Below are 18,488 nucleotides of genomic sequence, written 5' to 3'. Positions count from 1 at the left end.
CTCTGGCCGCCTCGTCCTCGTCGCGCCCAAGCCGGAGCCCGGCCTCCCCGCAGAGTATGAGGAGATAGCCCAGCGCGGCTTCTCCGACGAGGAGGCCTACAGTGGGCGCGGGACGACTACCTCCGTGACGAGATGGTCCGGCAGCGCCGGGCCCTGGATGAGATAGCCGCGCGCAAACGTGGGCGCGAGGACGAGCACGGCGTCGTGATCCTGGACAGCGACGACGACGAGGACGCCCCGGACCGTCCAACCTGCCGCGCCAACCGAGGGAGGGTTGCAGCAGGGACGGCGGCCGAGGCGGCGGCGACGACGACGACGATGACGACGGCGGCGACTACACGCGGTTCTATAACCTCCTCGGCATGTAGAACTGCAAGGGCGGCGGGCGGGCCGGCGAGGGAGACGACGAGGAGCAGCCTAGTAGTTTTTTTTCCTTTTTTGTAAAATATTTTTAAATATGAATGAACTCGCCGAAGTTTGGTTCAATTTGCGCCGTGTTTGTGCCGTAATTTAAATTTTCAAAAAACGTGGGCGCCGCGACTGGGGGACATCACGCCCCCAGCGCGCGGTTTAGCGCTGGTGCGCCCGAGGGGCGATTTTTAGCGCCTCCTGAGGGCCAACGGCTGGAGATGCTCTTATTCCTTCATCACGCTTGTGGGACACTGTGCAACGCCGGCCCGAGCTTCCACTAAATCTGTGAGTTGGACAACCTGCCGATTTGCCGCGGTAATGGATGATGCCGCGGTGCACGTTCTCGTGTTCCCTTGGCCACGACAGGGACAGATCAACCCCGTGCTCCATTTCGCCAGCACCCTCGTCGACGCCGGAGTCCAGGTCAGCTTCCTCCACACCGAGCGGAACCTCCGTCGTCTTGCTCAGGCGCCTCCGCCGGGCCTCCGCTTGCTTTCCATCCCCGACGGCCAACCCGACGGTCACCCTCCCGGCTTCTTGGAGCTCCTGGAGGCCATGTCCACGACCGGCAGCGCGGCGTACCGGACCCTGCTCTCTGCTGCCGATGCGCCGGTGACATGCGTTGTCGCCGATAGCACTATTCCGTTCGCCTTCGACATCGCCGACGAGCTCGGCATCCCATCGCTCGCCTTCGTCACGCACAGCACGTGCAGCTACCTGGCGATCCTGTCTATGCCCAAGCTCGTCCAGCTCGGCGAGACCGCCTTCCCTGCAGACGACCTGGTGCATGGCGTTCCGGGGATGGAGGGCTTCCTCCGGCGACGAGATCTCCCACGTGGACTCTGCTGCGCTGAAAGAGGCGGCGAAGACCCCTTGGTGCTCAAGATCGCTGAGGTCACCGCTCGTACCAGCAAGGCACGTGCACTCATAGTCAACACCGCAGCGTCCATGGAGCGGTCAGCTCTCGCCCACATCGCGTCGTGCACCGCCGACGTCTTCGCCGTAGGCCCACTTCACGCGAGGTCCAGGTTCGCCGCAAGCGCGAGCCTGTGGCGGGAGGACGAGGGGTGCATGGCGTGGCTGGACGGCCACGACGACCGGTCCGTCGTGTACGTGAACCTGGGGAGCCTCGCCGTGATCACGCATGAGTAGTTCACTGAATTCCTCACCGGCCTGGCAGCCACCGGGTACGCCTTCCTCTGGGTGCTCCGGCCGGACATGGTCCAGATGGCCAGCTCCGCGCTCCTCCACGAAGCCGTCGGGGCAGCCGAGGGCGACATAGGGCGCGTCGTCGAGTGGGCTCCTCAGCGCGACGTGTTGCGGCACCGGGCGGTGGGCTGCTTCCTGGCACACGCAGGATGGAACTCGACGCTGGAGTGCGCCGTCGAAGGCGTGCCGATGGTGTGCTGGCCCTTCTTCCTCGACCAGACCAACAACCGCTTCGTGGATGCCGTGTGGAGGACGGAGCTGGACATGAAGGACATCTGCGACAGAGGTGTCGTGGAGAGGACAGTGAGGGAGGTCATGGTGTCCGACGAGATCTGGGGGTGGCCCAAGCCATGGCGCAACAGTTGAGGCTCGATGTCGCGGAGACAGGGTCGTCGTCCTCTGATTTCAAACGGCTCGTCCGCTTCATCGGGGAGCTGAAGCACTGTGTGAAGCCTAACTCAGGCTGAACAACAGCTTTGCCTCACCCACCTGAAAGTAAGGGGGGTGGAAAGTATTATAGGAAAAGGCCCGTAATGGGCCCGTGAGTTTAGCATTTTGGGGCTGAACAATGCAGTCCCTCACGGCTGCCTCTAGGTGTAGGCCTCATGACGAGGGCTGGAGAGTGCAGTAGCTGCACTATGCCAAGAGCATCGAGGGCGTGTTTGGTTTCCTGGGCTCATCCGGCCTGCATCGTACGAGGGAGCTTGGCTGGGGCTGGCCTGGTTGAGCTCATGCAAGATGGAGTTGAAATGTGTGTTTGGTGTACTTGCATGACATGAGTTAGGCTCATCAAGATGTTGTTTGGTAAGTTGCATGAGGCCAAATAATATGATGGATGTGAAATTTGATTCTAGGTATTTGTACATGTATGTAAAATAATTAGAAGATTGTTTTGGTGACATGCTCCAACTCAGATATCTTTGCTGATTGAAGTAAAGTAATATGATCAAATACAGATAAAAAATCATAATTTCTGAATCTTGCAAATTTCATATGAAGATCCTTTGAATCAAAGAGGCAGCTAAAAAGGGAAAGAATACAAATGAAAATCCATGTACTTCTATGTGTATTCCATTATCAGCATTTATGAGGTCCTATATTTTGCATATACACAGAATAACAAGCTCCGAAGGCACTTTATTACTGTCTATATATCTGCTCTAACTAGCTGATCTATTGATTCCAACAGCACAAATACAAAACAAAACTAGCTTGTCTCTCTTGTTTTTCTTCCTCGCTAGCTGATCTCTTGTTCTTCGTTTTCCTGATCAAATCAAAAGAAAAATATGCACAAATTACTCATGAAGTTAACCAAAAAAAAAAACATGCAGAATCATCTATAATCAATAGGATCTCACAGCTAGATCGGCCCTCTACAAAGCCAGCGGCCGAACCAAGCAAGAGATCGAGCTGCTCAACCGGCAAGGGCACATCGAGCAGGCCCCGTGCTTGCTCAGATGCGTGGATCTGGATGGCGACAACTCTCAGATCGGGCAGGCGGCCACGAGTGCCCGGCCAGTGCGTGTGCATACGTGGTCTACATGTCGCCGGAGTCCCGTGCTTGCTCTCACGGCCTGGCGGGCGGCCGCGAGCGACGGCGAGCAGGTCACCAGAAGTTGGGGGCGAGAGGGAGAGACTAGATCTTGGGACATGAGGGGGGAAAGAGAGAAGGAGAGCTTTACCTTGGCACCGGCTAGGAGATGCGGCGGCGAAGGGCAGACGCAGCAGGGACGAAGAGATCCAAACGCGTCGCACCAAGGAGAGAGCGGCGGAGAGCGGGGGGAATGCGAGCCGACGGGACCGGAAGAGGAGACCTAAGGTTGCGACTTTGCACGCGCGGGTGCAGGCGCGGGCCTGGCTCGCGGAAATGGCCGATACCTGCGTTTCCGCTCAGCTTGGCTGGGAGCTCGATTTTGCATCGGTCGGGCCTGGACCAATGAGACGCGCAGCCTATCAAACATGTACTCCCTCCATTTCTAAATACTCGTCTTTTTAAAGATTTCAACAAATAACTACATACGAAGCAAAATGAGTGAATCTACACTCTAAAATATGTCTATATACATCTGTATGTGGTAATCCATTTGAAATCTCTAAAAGACAAATACTTAGAAACGGAGGGAGTCGAAATTTGCATGATGGATGCGATGCAGATGCAAAACGAGAAACCAAACACGCCAAGGGACTTTCCAGGGAGCTTCAGTTGTAGTACACCCAAACATTGGGGCCCAGCGACGCTGGAAGCATTGGCAGTCCGGGAGACTCTTGCGCTGGCAAATGATCTGTACCTATGAAGGATAAATATAGCATCAGATTGCAAAGTTGTGGTAGACGCCATCAAGCATGAGAATGCACCTGCTTATGGTGTCGTGTTACATGAAATATCACTTAGTATAGGGTTGTTTATTTTCTGTACTATTAGTCACGAGTCTCGCACTAAGGGCGGAGCCCATTGGGCCTACCCGTATGCACAGGAATACAGGTCCAAAAACTGGCTAGTAGTACCTATCTAAATAAAAAAGCCCAATGCATCAGGGTGGCCCAGGAATGGTGCATCAGGGTCGGCCCGTTTCAACAACGCGTGCGCGGCCCAACACAGCAGTACACCTGCCGCCTGCGTACGCACCCATGCACTCACCCTGTGCGTTTGGTTTATTCGGTTTACATGGTTCAGTTTATATGGTTTTTCGGTTTATACGGTCTTAATACTTCGGTAAATACGGTATGAAAATAAAATACGGTTTGGTTTCGGTATATACCAAATTATTTCGGTATGGTTTCGGTATATACCATAAAAACCAAAGTTGACGCGAATTTGAAAATGACGTAATAATAATTTGCAAATTGATGGCTCGAAACATATACTATTTTACACAAATAGTATATGACTACATATATAAGCATATATGAATGCTTTGATTCATTTGTTGATGGTTATGGACGTGCTTAGCATTTTAAAAGAAGAAAAATGATTATGTTACAAGAAAAATTTATGTGCTTAGTAGTGAATTTAACTCATGTACAAGAAAAATGACAACTTTTATGATTGTTCATCTCAAGAAATAAAAATTTATTTTTACTTCGGTTTATTCGGTTAACCGTTCGGTTTTTCGGTATATAAGTTCAAATCGGTATGAAAAGTTCATACCATACTGAAACCATAAACCATAAAATTGGTTCGGTTCGGTTTGTTTTCGGTATGATTTTTTGGTTCGGTTTTCAAATGCACAGAGTGACCATGCACGACTTACTGATCCACCTCCTCACGTAGTCACGTCACGTACAGCTCCCTCCACTTAAAAGAAAAAACGTACTCAACTAATCGATCCATCTCCCGTCGCCCTCAAAAAAGAAAAACCAATCGATCCATCGACTATCGATCGATTAGGTTTCTGTAGACGCGTACGGAGCCAGTCTCGCGTATCGCCGTCGGCCGTCGCGTAGACAGCCAGACAGGCGCTAGCGGCAGGGCGCCGGCCGCAGGACGCCGCAGACCACGCAGCGACAACGGTGAGCCGCTGACGACAGGACGCACCCGAGTGACGCCGCACGCCGCTGGCCGGTCCGGAGCTCGGTAATTAGCGACCTTTCCAATCTTTAATCTTCGTCCCTATACATGTAATTGGGGTATATTTCATCTGCCGATACAAGTCCGAATATCGCATTTGTAATTTGTTACTAGCCAAACCCGCGCGGCGGCACGCTGCGCCCCGTTAATACATGGTGTTTATAGATTATGTCTATGCATCGCCCAGATGCAGAGGCTGGGGTCTTGCTCCTTTTCAAAAAAATGTAGTTAAGTTTTGAATTAAAGTAAGAATACTATGTGGATAAAGTTGTATTCTCAAAATAGAAACTAATAAACTGGAAAAGATACATTTATTGCCACCATGTATAGTGCTTTATTCATAACCTACACCATTCAACTTTCATCTTTGGTCTACATCATTCTAGTTGACACCACTGCGGGATTGGGGCCTGTAATGAAGTCATAGAGGGCATTTACAATTAGTTGCATGTGTATGTAATGAGTGGATCATTCACCCGTAACGAAATGATTGGACAATTAATATGTACACAGTGAGGATACATGCAGAATAAAATTATTTCTAGGTTCATTGTTTTTGCCAGAACTCTAGTCTTCCTTGTGAACTCATTTTGTTGGGCAGCTATTTGCCGACAGCCAAGTTGAATTTATTATCGTCCGGTGCCTGCATTCTCTTGTGTTGAAGTAGACTTTGCTTTGTGACCCCTAGTGCTATGGCAGTTGTGAGAGTACATGGTAGTTGTGATCATCCTTAGTGATGGTGTAGTGAGAAAACTGTATTCCACACTATTAGAAAAAGGCATGCTAGTGACGCACCGGTTTTGTCTTCTAATGGCGCACTATTGGTGCGCCACTAGCATCACGTCATTAGAATTAAATTCTAATGGCGCACCACTGGTGCGCCATTAGTATCTGGTGTTCTAATGGCACACCACGTAGTGTGCCATTAGAATTGCCCACAGTGCGCCATTAGAATTCCTCCCAGGGTAATGGTGCACCACATAGAAGTGCGCCATTAGTAACAATTTTTTTTCAAATTTTTTTTAAATTTTTTTTTCTTTTTTTCTTAATCTCAGGTCACTATGGCTTAATCTCGGGTCAATATGCTTAATCTCAGGTCAAATCGCACTCCGTGGTCAAACTTCCCAAAAGGTCACCCATCCTCACACTACTCCAGCCCAAGCACGCTTAACTTCAGAGTTCTATCCAACCCAGCAACAGCTCACTTCACAGGCACTTGTTGATATATCTAGCATATCAATCCGATTATACCTTGTTGATGTCTAGGATGTCTAGGACTTTGTTCATGTTCATGACTATGATGAAATTTTGAAAAATATTTCAAACTTCCTGGTCATATTACGTATCATTTTTTGAAAAAAAATTCAAAAAAATATATTTAAAACCAATATTTTTTTTCTGTTACTAGTGGCGCACCACATCCACGGTGCGCCACTAATAAGTTTGAATTTTTTTTAATTTTTTTGCCTCTACATCTTGAAAGCCCCGTAACTTTTTTCTGTTAGGTTTTTGGGGATTTTGAAAATGTTTAACCGGGTTCCCCCCGTTAAATTCGGATGTAACTTTTTGAGTAGATGATTTTTCATATAAAAAACTTTTTAATCCGAGTTCGTATGCAAAAGTTATGCCCATTTTACAAATTTCCAGAGATATTTTGCAAATAAAGTCGAAATTCATATTTGTAAATTTTCCCAACAACTAGACCACATATCAAATGGGAAACTTATTTTCTTTTATTTTTTTGACATTTCCATTATTTTCTTTTATTTTTTTAAAACTGAAAAGGCGGTCCAGGGGGGTGCATTCGGTGTTGGGCCTAGTCCAGGCATGGTCCGACGTGCATGTAGTTGGTTAGCGAGTTGAGTACGTGCTCAGGAAAAGGAATCAAGTGGCCGTTCGTGCGGCTTGCGGAGTTCGTGCGCCGGGCAAGTTACTTGTGTCCCTGTGTGTCCCTTTTCTTCCTTCAGTCTTCTTCTTCCTCAAGTGCAAAGAGAGCGAGAGAGAGGTAGTGCTCCGGTGACGGAGGGAGGAGGGCAGCGACAAGGCAGGAGCGGCGACAACATTTGGTATCGGAGCATCGGGTTCGGAGGAGCTCGCCGGCGATGGCGCTCGTCCCGTGCAGCGGCGGAGCACGGTGATGCCGGGCGTGCGGGGAGCGCGATGGCCGCGGCGGACCTGCGTGGTGGCGCAGAGGCTGCGGTGGTGCAGCGTGGCTCGGCGGAGAGAAGGCCAAGCTCCTGGACACGCCGGATCGGCCGCGTTGATCGCGTCGGAGCGCGATCATGGCGCGAGCTGGAGACGCAGCGGTGTAGGGCAATGAGCGCGGCGGCGAGCCGGGCGCAACCGGTGCGTGTTATGGGTGCGCACCGGACGCGTCGGGCGCGTCGGGACCGCGGGAGGACCACGTAGAGGCGCTGGACCTGGTTGCGCAGATCGCGTACGTGCGCGACGGGAGCGCGGGCCGGGAGCGCAGGGGCGTGGGGAGGACGCCAAGGGCACGGTGGCACAGTGGCAGGCGTGGCAGCAATGTCAGGGCGGTGGCGGCTACGACAACGACGTCGACGGCGCGGCGGAGCGCGCGCTGCTGGCAGACGCTGGCGTTGAAGACGGCGGACTCCTTTGAGCCACGGCTTAGGGGGTGAATGTTAGACGAATAAGCCGCGGCGGCGTGGGCGCGTCGTGCGTGTGTGTAGAGTATAGTCTGGCCTAGTCCAGGCATGATTCGACGTGCATGTAGTTGGTTAGCGAGTTGAGTACTTGCTCAGGAAAAGGAATCAAGTGGCCGTTCGTGCGGCTTGCGACGTTCGTGCGCCGGGCAAGTTACTTGTGTCCCTGTGTGTCCCTCTTCTTCCTTCAGTCTTCTTCTTCCTCAAGTGCAAAGAGAGTGAGAGAGAGGTAGTGCTTCGGTGACGGAGGGAGGAGGGCAGCGGCAAGGCAGGAGCGGCAACAACAAGGCAGGGGGTGGCCAGCAGGGGCCAAGGCCCTCCCCATGATCACACTTTCCTTTGTATTATGCATATGAACAGTGAATATTTTTTCATTTTTCTTTAAGCCGGCCCTCCCTAAGATCAAATTATAGGCAATCCTGTCTCCGCCACTCTCGGAAGAGATGGGCAGGCAGCGACAGCGAGTGAGCGAGAACATCAAGAACAGCCACAGAATGGCGCGCTCCGAGACGTCCGCTCGTCCCCCTCGTTCCGCCGCGGCTTTCACGACCTCCACCAAGCCCCGCTCCTGGGCGTCTTCGTCGACATGTATGACTCCGACATGCCTGCCTCCGTGCCTAACCGCCACTGGTCCGATCCAGACCACACCACCACCGTCCATGGCAACGACGTCTTCCTCGCCCGCGTCCCCGACGTTGAAGACGAAGGGTCCGACCCGGATCACATGTCGCTGCCGTCCGCGGCGACTCTCTAGATTGAACGATCGAAGCGAGGCCGACCCGATACACAGAGCAAAGCAGCGGAACGGCCCAAAACACCACGCCGGCCAATCACAACCCAACACAGCCGAGGAGGTTGACCCGGACGCCGCGGGCCATTATGGCTAGACGAAGAACCAACCATGGAGCTAACGTAGATGAAACAAAAGCAAAGGAAACAGTCGACAAACCACCGGAAAAAGGGCCTATTTATAACCCTAGAAACAAAAAGAAGGAAAAGCAAAAAGAAACACGAAGAATCTGGCGACGACATCGCTAGATTGAACGATCAAAGCGGCACCGATTAGCGAGAGGAAAGCGGCACGAAAGCAGACGCATCTAGACGTGTGGCCCGGCGAAGCAAACATGCACGCAACCGAACAACCAGGCTAAAACAAGAACGGAGCCAACCTAATGTCAGCCCACGTACACCAATGCACGCAGAAGAACAGGTGCGATGAGGTCAACGGGGCGAGTATGGCCCACACACCTCGTAAACAGCTAGACGTACACAGGAAAGGGCAAGTCACGTTAACAAAATTTACGATGGAAACCTACAGTCACACATGACTTCTACCCTTCAGCCTCCCAAATTAATACACGTGTCTGCACTGCATAGGCTCTCAAATCAAAATCGACCAAGTGGTGAAACGTGAGGGCAAAAACTTCCCGAGATATAGTGGCTTGGGTATTTGTCAAATACAGATACTATGGACAAGTTTCTTCTCAAAAGAAAAGCATCATCACAGGATGTTCCGGAAGACATAAATTGGTAAGAGGAGATTCAATATGATCCGGGCAAGACAAAATTGATAGAGCATTATCATCCTAATTTAGAAGATCTGGTAAGAAGGAAGTATTTGTTGAATGGACCTTGTCAGCCATGAGAGATTGATTTTGAATCCTCAGATTTTGGGGGTAAACAGAGAAAGTTCAATCCCGAATGGTTTGATGAATTTGAGAGCTGGCTTGAATACAACAAAGAGAAGAAAAGGGCATATTGTTTTCCTTGCTTCTTATTTAGGGATCGTAGTCAGAACAAAGAAGCTGGATATGAGGCATTCGTTGTGAATGGTTGGAAGAGCTGGAACATGAAATCAAGGTTAAAAGAACATGTTGGTGAGGTGGGCAGTGTCCATAATCAAGCAATGAAAAACTTACTTGATTTTTAGAAAAAAGATCAACACATTGATGTTGCTATGCAGGTTCAAGGTGAAACTTTGAAGGTTGCATATTTTGCTCGATTGAATGCCGCTATTGACACAGCTAGACTATTGCTGAAGCAAGGGTTGCCTTTCCGGGGACATGATGAGAAAAAGAACTCGCACAATAGAGGAAACTTCTTGGAAGTTCGTGAATTCTTAGCTGAGCATGATCCAGTTGTACACAAGGTTGTGGGAAAAGATGCTGCAAAAAATTCTCTTATGTCTGCTCCTCAAGTCCAGAAAGGTATTGGTGAAGGTTTTGCGCATGTGATAGTGCAATCTATTCTGAAAGAAGTTCGCAATAATGTGTTTTGTTTGCTTGTTGACGAGTCTAGAGATGTCTCTGGCAAAGAACAAATGGCCGTGGCCTTGAGGTATGTTGATAGTTCCGGGGATTCTAAAGAAAGTTTTGTTGGTCTTGTCCGTGTGAAAGAAACAACGTCTTCATACCTCAAGAGTATTCTCTTTTTGCAAAATATAAATTGAGTTACAATCAAGTTAGAGGACAGGGGTATGATGGTGCTAGCAATATGTGAGGTCAGTTTAATGGCCTCAAATCATTGATCATGAGAGAAGTAGCACAGCTTATTATGTTCATTGCTTTGCTCACCAGCTTCAATTAGTTGTTGTGGCTGTGGTAAGAAAGCATAAAGGAGTTAGTAATTTCTTTAGCATGATTTCTACCTTGCTAAATGTTGTGGGTGGATCTTCCAAGCGAAGGGCGTGATTAGAGATATTAATCCTGAAGAAATGAGAAAGGCTTTAGGGTGTGGACAGCTTACAACAGGAACATGATTAAATCAAGAGCAATGTCTTCAAAGGCCCAGAGACACTCGATGGGGTTCCCATGCTAAAACACTTAAGAGTCTGCTTCACATGTTTAGGTCAGTTGTTAAAGTTCTAGAATTTGTGGAAGAAGAAGACACTGGTAGAAAAAATAGAGACCAAGCAAATAGTCTTCTAGTGTATTTTCAATCTTTTGACTTTGTATTCTATTTGCATCTTATGTTGACAATCCTCACGACTACAAACACATTGTCATTAGCATTGCAACGGAAGGATCAAGACATAGTAAATGCCATGAAATGTGTGAAGTCAACTAGAATTGTTCTGAATGAACTTAGAGAAAATGAATGGGAATCTATGCTAGGTGAAGTTCATGTGTTTTGTGAGACGCATGATATTGTAGAGTTGGACATGGAAGAAGCATATGTTAATCCAAAAAAGAGAAGGCGGGTAACTAGAATTACAAACAAACATCACTATCAAGTTGATGTTTCAATGATTTTTTTGGTTGGCTAGTTCAAGAGCTTGACAATCGGTTCAGTGAGACATCCGCTAATTTGCTTGTTTGGTTAGCGGCTTTGAGTCCAAGAGACTCATTTCGTGATTTCAATTTGGAGAATCTTATGAGTTTGGCTAAACTATACCCTCAAGATTTTGATTCTGGGGAACTGAGGGATCTGGATAAGGATCTACGCCTCTATATTGCTGATGTACGCACAGATGATAGTTTTTCCAACATAGCAACAATCACTGAGCTTTCAAAAAAATGGCGCAGACAGGGAGGCACATTGTGTATCCTTTGTTTTATCGGTTGTTGAAACTAGTAATTGTCTTGCCTATTGCCACTACTACAGTTGAGAGATGCTTTTCAGCTATGAAACTGGTCAAAACATGCTTGCGCAGTCACCTCAATGATGATAGTTTGAGTGATAATCTTATTTGTTATGTGGAGAAAGAAGAAATGAAAAAGGTCACCAATGCTCAAGTGGTTGAGTATTTCATGGCTCGGAGGAACAGAACATACTAAAAGTAACTTTCAATTTTTAGCCATTTAAGTACTTTCATTCGACCATCTTAGTATACTCTACTAGTATGTTTAATTCCATTTGTATCTTGTAGGTTATTGAACCTTATTGTCTGATGATGTATTTTGGGATTTGGAAATGCAGCGTGATCTTTTTCAAGTAATTTTGAACCTTGTTTTATTATTATAGTAAGCATTTTGATGGCTACATTTTATTTTTACAAACCGCCTTCTTGTTATATCCAATAATGTGTGCTAGAAGTTATGAAACACACCTTTATTTAATACAATCGTTGCTTAATTTTTTAAAGATTTGTTAAAGTGGTGCATCGGGTAAACATTTGCTCCAGCTCCGCCCCTGTCGGACTTTGAATGTTAAGGCCGCCCGTCTTGCAAAACATGCACTAGCGCTACGAACTGACTGTTATGTCTGGCTGGGGTCACTGGGGAGCTTAGCTTCGTCCCTGTAATCGTGACGATTGAATAACATATGCATATTTGCCTCATAACAAAAAGGTGTAGGGCTCGTAGGTGTACATTATGGATGGAGCAGTTGTTACCAAGCGGCCAGGATTTCTGACACACAAGTGTCAGGGCACTCGTGTCCGTGGTGTCCGTTTCTTATTTTGGCTTTTGATTTCCAAATTATTATATTTTTTACAAAGATTTAAATTCAATTCTATTTTTGTATTCTTGTTTTCAGTGACCAATGCTTTTGAATAAGATTCACTTTAAATATATTTTAATCATTTCTATAAAAATGTGTTAAGTTTCAATGTTGAAACAACTTGAACAAGCGATCGATAAATATATATTATATGTATACACACTCCTCTAAAAGCATGAAAGGACGAGAACCAACTCATCAGGTCCATCCAATCCTATCATCTGATGGTCTATATCAGATCAATATACTAAACATATTTTATGCTTTAATTATCCATCATGCTATTTATGTTTAGGACCGTGCTAAAATCCGACTAGTCGCTAGATAGCGACATATCCGAACGGATTCTCCCGTTCCAGCCGCGATTCAAAACAAGATTATACTTTCTTTTCCCAGCCCTATGATTCACTCCCTGAGTTTATGAAAAGTTGATCTACTAATTGCCCTTAATTAATCTTAAGTATGCATGCAAGTATATAGGGACAATTGATGATGTCAGCAAAAGATTTCATGAAACTCAAAATTCAAAGTGTTTTGTAGCTTAAACGATTGGTCGGATTGAAAAATTGTCTTCACATAAAAGATTCATCACGATGAGGCCTTCGAAACTAGATCCCATGTTGGTATGTTTCGACGACTTTTTTATTAGGTCAAAAGTTATCAGGCATTTACTACGTAAGTTATTACGTCTAACACATATAAGTTACCAAGCTGTTTTCAGAAATTACCGGACATGAAAAAATGGTATTCGAACCTTTCTTCCCACGTGCACATGCATGTATGCATTAGATGACAATGTCATCCTATATTATTCCTATTTTGAAACTTCAAAATGTTTCGTAGCTCAAATCATCGTTCTGATTGAAAAATTGTTTTCACGTAAAAGATTCATCACGATGAGATCTTTAGAATTAGATCTCATGTTGATATGTACTGGTAATTTTTTGGATAAAAAGTTACCATGCATGTGCTATGTAAGTTATCATGTCAGTTGAACATAAGTTATCATGTTGTTTACACAATTAGCATGTCATAAAAAATGGTTTCTTCGACCTTCTCCCCACATGCACATTCATGCTTGCCCTAGAGGACAAAACATGCTAATCTCATGGAAGATTTCATTGAAATTCAAAAAAATTAAAATATTTTGTAACTCAAATCGTCGCTCTCATACAAAACCCATTTTCACATAAAAATTCCATTGCGACGAGACATTCAAAACTAGATTTCATGTTGGTATGTCTCGACAACGCCTAAGCTAACTATGTTTCAACTCTATTGTGTGTATATTACCATGCTATTCACACACAAGTTGCCGAAGGGTGTGTTTCAACAAGTCCCCCTCCCGGTCGAACGTTATCACACCCTAGGCTAAGTAAGTTATCAACTCAGTTGTGCACATATTATCATATTATTTACACATGAGTTACGGGGTCAAAACTATCGCCGTGTTTGTACGTAAGTTATCTTCAGGGTTGTGTTGCATAAATTACCGTCTAATTCACACAAAAATTATCGGGGACATGTTTCTTCAACTTTATTTTCCTGGGTCAAAAGTTACCAACGTGTTGCACAAAAGTTATCCGATCTGTGGTGCGTAAATTACCATGTTATTCACAAAGTTATCGTGGGTGTATAACAACAACCCCAACCCCGCCAAAGTTACCACAATATTTGTACATAAATTATTAGGTGTTGATGCGTAAGTTACCATGCTCTTCACACAGAACATACCACATCTGTGTTCATGTTGATATGTTCCAACGACTTTTTCCAGGCAACCACACTTGTACTATATAAGTTATCAGATCTCCGGTACGTAAGTTATCATGATGTTTACAGAGAAAATTACCGGGACATACAAAATGGTTCCTCCATCCATCGCAATGAGACCTTTGAAATTAGATCTCAGGTTTGTACGCCATTTATCAAGTTTGCGGTGTTTACACAAAAATTATCGAGGGTATGTTTTCAACAACTTTTCTCTTTCTGTCAAAAAAGTTATCATGATGTTTGTATGCGAGTTAGGCTCAGTTCTTTTGGGCGGCTTAAAAAATAAGCTACCTCTCCCAGCTTAAAAAATAAGCCACTTCCTAAATTTGTTGAAGCTTCTAAATTAGTTATCCCATAACTAGTTCACAAGCCCCAATGCATGAAGGAGGTGGCTTATGGGGAAAGCTGGGGAGGAGGCGGCTTATTTTTTAAGCCGCCAAAAGAACTGGCCCTTATTAGCTCTATGGTGCGTAATTTATCATGCAGTTTACACATATGTTGCCGGAGGTATGTCTTTTCTCTTCGGGTCAAAAATTATGATAGTATTTGTATTTAAGTTATTAGGCTACATTTCGTATGTTATCGTGCTATTTACATATAAGTTATCGGAAATGTATTTCAACAACAACAAAATCCACGGTACCACGGCTGTTTATATGTAAATTATCAGGTCTGCTATTTGTATATTACCATGATATGTACACAGAAATTATCGGGGTATGTTTTCACTAACCTTTTTTACTCGGTTAAGTTACTGTGGTGTTTATGCATAAGTTATCATGTTTGTGATGCATATACTATCATGTTACTTACAAAGAAATTATTGGGTTATGTTTCAATAAATATTTTCCCTGGATCAAAAGTTACTAGGTCTACGGTGTGTAAACTACTATAATATTTACACATAATTTATTGGGATATGTTTGAACAAAAGAAATCACCGGGAGAAAAATTACCATAGTGTTTCTAGGCATAAGTTATCTGGACTTTTAGCATGTCGTCTAACTAGAAAAAGGGAAATAAATGTTCAAATAATGGAAAGAAAATTTTGATCATCACAAAAGGGAAAAAAATCTCACGTCATATTCAATGTGGTAAAACAAATACCTAAGCAATCATAAAAAAGATCTGGAAACTAATGACAACAACTAATGGCGGGTGAGTTGTCCAGCTCGCTGGACCATGTTCCAGAAGGGCATGCCTTCGATCCTTCTTCCCACACCTTAATTTTTATTTTCTCGCCCCAGAAAATTTCGATCATCAGTTCACCTGGTAAAATAGGCAAGCACGGGGATTATGGGCCGAATCACAAGTTTACCGGGTAAAAAGTGAGGATGCGTGCCTGGATTGCGGGCTGACAATTGGCATGCCTTCGATCCTCCTTCCCGCACCTTAATCTTTATTTTCTCGCCCCAGAAAAATTGGATCACCAGTTCACCTGGTAAAATAGGCAAGCGCGGGGATTATGGGCCGAATCACAAGTTGACTTGGTAAAAAACGAGTACGTATACCTGGATTGCGGGCTGACAGTTGGAATGCTTCGATCCTCAATTCCCCACCTTTATTTTTATGGGAGCGTCTAGCTGGCGGCCAGGCGCTCGCTAGCGCTTGCGAGCGGCCGGCGCCGGGTCGCATCACGTCTGGTCCTATCGTATATTAAAAAAAGGCAAAATTAATGTAATCCAAAAATGCTAAAAGAACACTGCTAATTAATCATCTTATGTAGAAACTTTTCATGTGATAAATGTCTGTGTACTGCTACATTAATGTTTTTAATGTTTGTTCCTTGTGCTTTCAAAATTATAAAAGACATATCTTCTAAACCGTGTGTCGAAATTCAGATATGTTTTCATTGTTGAAACCCTCGCGACGTGCACTTTAAAAATAGACCCCACATGGGGATGTTTCGACGAATTAGTCTTCCTGCCAACTAAACATCAATATGTGTGTAAATAGATTACATTGCCGCGCCAACTAAGCATATGTGTGTGCCAATAGTCCTGTCAACTAAACATCAATGTATGTGCAACTAAATTACATTGTTGCGCCAACTGAGCATATGTGTATGTAATTAGTCCTGCCAACTAAATATCAATGGGTATGCAACTATACTATATTGCCGTGTCAACTGAGCATATGTGTGTCCCAAATAGTTCTGCCAAATAAACATCAACATTTGTGCAACTAGATTACATTGTCATTTCAACTGAGCATATGTGTCCGAAATAGTCCTGCCAAATAAACATCAATATTTGTGCAACCAGACTACATTGTCGTTTTAACTGAGGATATGTGTGTGTAACTAGTCCTACCAACTAAATATCAATGTGTGTGCAATTAGACTACATTGCCGCGTCAATTACGTATGTGTGTGTGCAACTAGTGTCCTGCCAACTAAACATTAATGTGTGTGTAACTAGACCAAATTACAAGCCAACTAAGCGTATGTGTGTGCAACTAGTCTTCCTATCAACTAAACATTAATGTGTCTGCAACTAGACTACATTATAAGTCAACTAAACATCAATGTGTGTGCGACTAGTCTTCCTGCCAACTAAATATCAATGTGTGTGCAAAAAACTGCCACCCAAAACAAAAAATTTCATCAGAAACAAAAAATTAGGTTGGCTATTTTTAATATGAAGTTGGCTAGTTCAATATAATAGGTTGTACAAGGGAAGCTGTCCCGGTTGCACAAATGGCTAAAAAACATTCACACGAAATTGACCCTAAGGGCATCTCCAGCCGCGCCCTCAGGAAGGCCTCCCCAGACGATTTTTTCGCGTCGGCGCCAAAAAAACGGTACACTCGCGCCCCCAGGAGCCCGATTTTCACCGGCTTGGGCCGAAAACAGCGTCGACGGACCCAGCCCGAACCCGGCGCGCTGGGGGGCGCCCGGGGACGTCAGGGCGAGCTGTTTTGGCGCGAAAAACACGCGGACCAGGCGCGTCAGCGACTCGGCGCCTCGTCTTCCCCCAACGGCCTCGGTTCCCGCGGGGAATCAATGGCAAGGCTGCCGCCGGTCAACCTTGCCATTGATTCCTCACGGGCAGCGCTACACGGGATGGCGCGCCGACGCCTCCCCTCCCTCGCACGCGTACACACGGGCGCGACCCGCCTATAAAAGCCGGCGGCCTCCACTCGCTTGTGCCCACACCAGCCCCGCCCCTCGCCGCCGTCCAGCCCCTCCCTCTCCCTGCCTCTCCCGAGCGCCGCCGCCCAGCCCCTCCCACTACCTCTCCCGAGCCCGCTCAGCCCCGCCGTCGCCATGGCAGAACGCTTCCCCGGAGACGAGGCGGCGGCCAACGGCTTCGGCCGCCGTTCGCTCCGCGAACAGGAGTCCTGGCTCCTGTTCCAGGCGAACATCCCGGCACCGCCGGACATGCGGGCCGGGTCAACGGGGTGGAGACTCAGCGCCGGGGGAGTGCCCATTCCCCCGTTGCCCGAAGCCGTGGCGAAGCCAAAGTACTTCGCCGAGGAGGTCGAGATCGTGCGCGCGTCCCTCATCGACGCCCAACTCTCCCTCCCCCAGTACGCCGCCGACAACCACGCGGCCTGGGCGGCGTATTTCGAGCGCCGCCAGCAGCAGCGATTGGCGTCCACCAACGGCGCGCCGGTGGTCGGCGGCCGGCAGAACAGCGAGGGGCGCCACCTCTGGTGGGGCGTCCCCAACCGCACACTCGAGGGCGTGCTCACGTACCTCGAGGGCGGCAACGACCCGCCGTTGGCATACCCCCCGGCGCAGCACCGACGCATCTGGCCATGGGCGCCAAGGAGGTTCGGGTCCTCCTCCTCCTCTTCCTCCTCCCGATCTTCATCACACTCCTCCGGCACTCCGCCCTGCTTGGCGTCAAGGCCGAGCCCGCGGCGGAGTCGCCGCTCGGCCGGCGCACTCGCAGTGCCGGCATTGTCATCAACGAGGGCGGCCGGCGCGCCTCCTCCTCGTTGGCTCCTCCGCGCTTCGTCAAGCCAAAGACGGAGCCGGGGCTGGCGCCGGTGAAGACGGAGCCGGGGCTGGCGCCGGTGAAGGCGGAGTTCGACGACGACGACGCGGCCCTAGAATGGGCGCGCCAGGACTCCATTGCGATGGAGAAGGCGTGCCGGGAGAAGGTGAAGGAGCGCCAGCGCGCTGCCCTGCGCCGCTTCGAGGAGCGCCGACGCGGCCGCGATGAAGACGGGGTCGTCGTCCTATGCGACAGCGACGCTGACGACGACGACGCGCCGCCGCCAGTCCGCCATGGCGACGCCGGGTCCAGCAGGGGCGCCCGCGTCAAGGAGGAGAAGGCCGACGACGACGATGGCGGCGACGACTTCAGCCCCTTTCTTTTTTAGATTAGGTTAATGTAATGAAAATGCGCGAATTTCACCAAAATTTGCCATGTTTAGCCGAAATTTAACTACTTTTTATCATAACTTCGCCG

The 18,488-nt window shown here is 47.5% G+C and overlaps 1 long non-coding RNA gene and 1 pseudogene across 1 annotated transcript; one reads left to right on the top strand and one right to left on the bottom strand.

The window, feature by feature from the left end:
• Positions 1-604: 604 nt before the first annotated feature.
• LOC119335200 lies at positions 605-2,533 on the top strand (annotated as a pseudogene).
• A 130-nt stretch (positions 2,534-2,663) lies between these two features.
• LOC119335201 lies at positions 2,664-3,518 on the bottom strand. Its single transcript, XR_005161720.1, has 2 exons — positions 3,303-3,518; positions 2,664-2,884 (listed from the first exon to the last, which is right to left on the bottom strand). It is a non-coding gene; the product is annotated as an uncharacterized LOC119335201 (long non-coding RNA).
• Positions 3,519-18,488: the final 14,970 nt, after the last annotated feature.

Source organism: Triticum dicoccoides, chromosome 7B (assembly GCF_002162155.2).
Source record: "Triticum dicoccoides isolate Atlit2015 ecotype Zavitan chromosome 7B, WEW_v2.0, whole genome shotgun sequence".
NCBI classification, from domain to species: domain Eukaryota; kingdom Viridiplantae; phylum Streptophyta; class Magnoliopsida; order Poales; family Poaceae; genus Triticum; species Triticum dicoccoides.
Note: the sequence above shows the minus strand (reverse complement) of the source record. Positions and strands in the feature narration are given on the sequence as shown.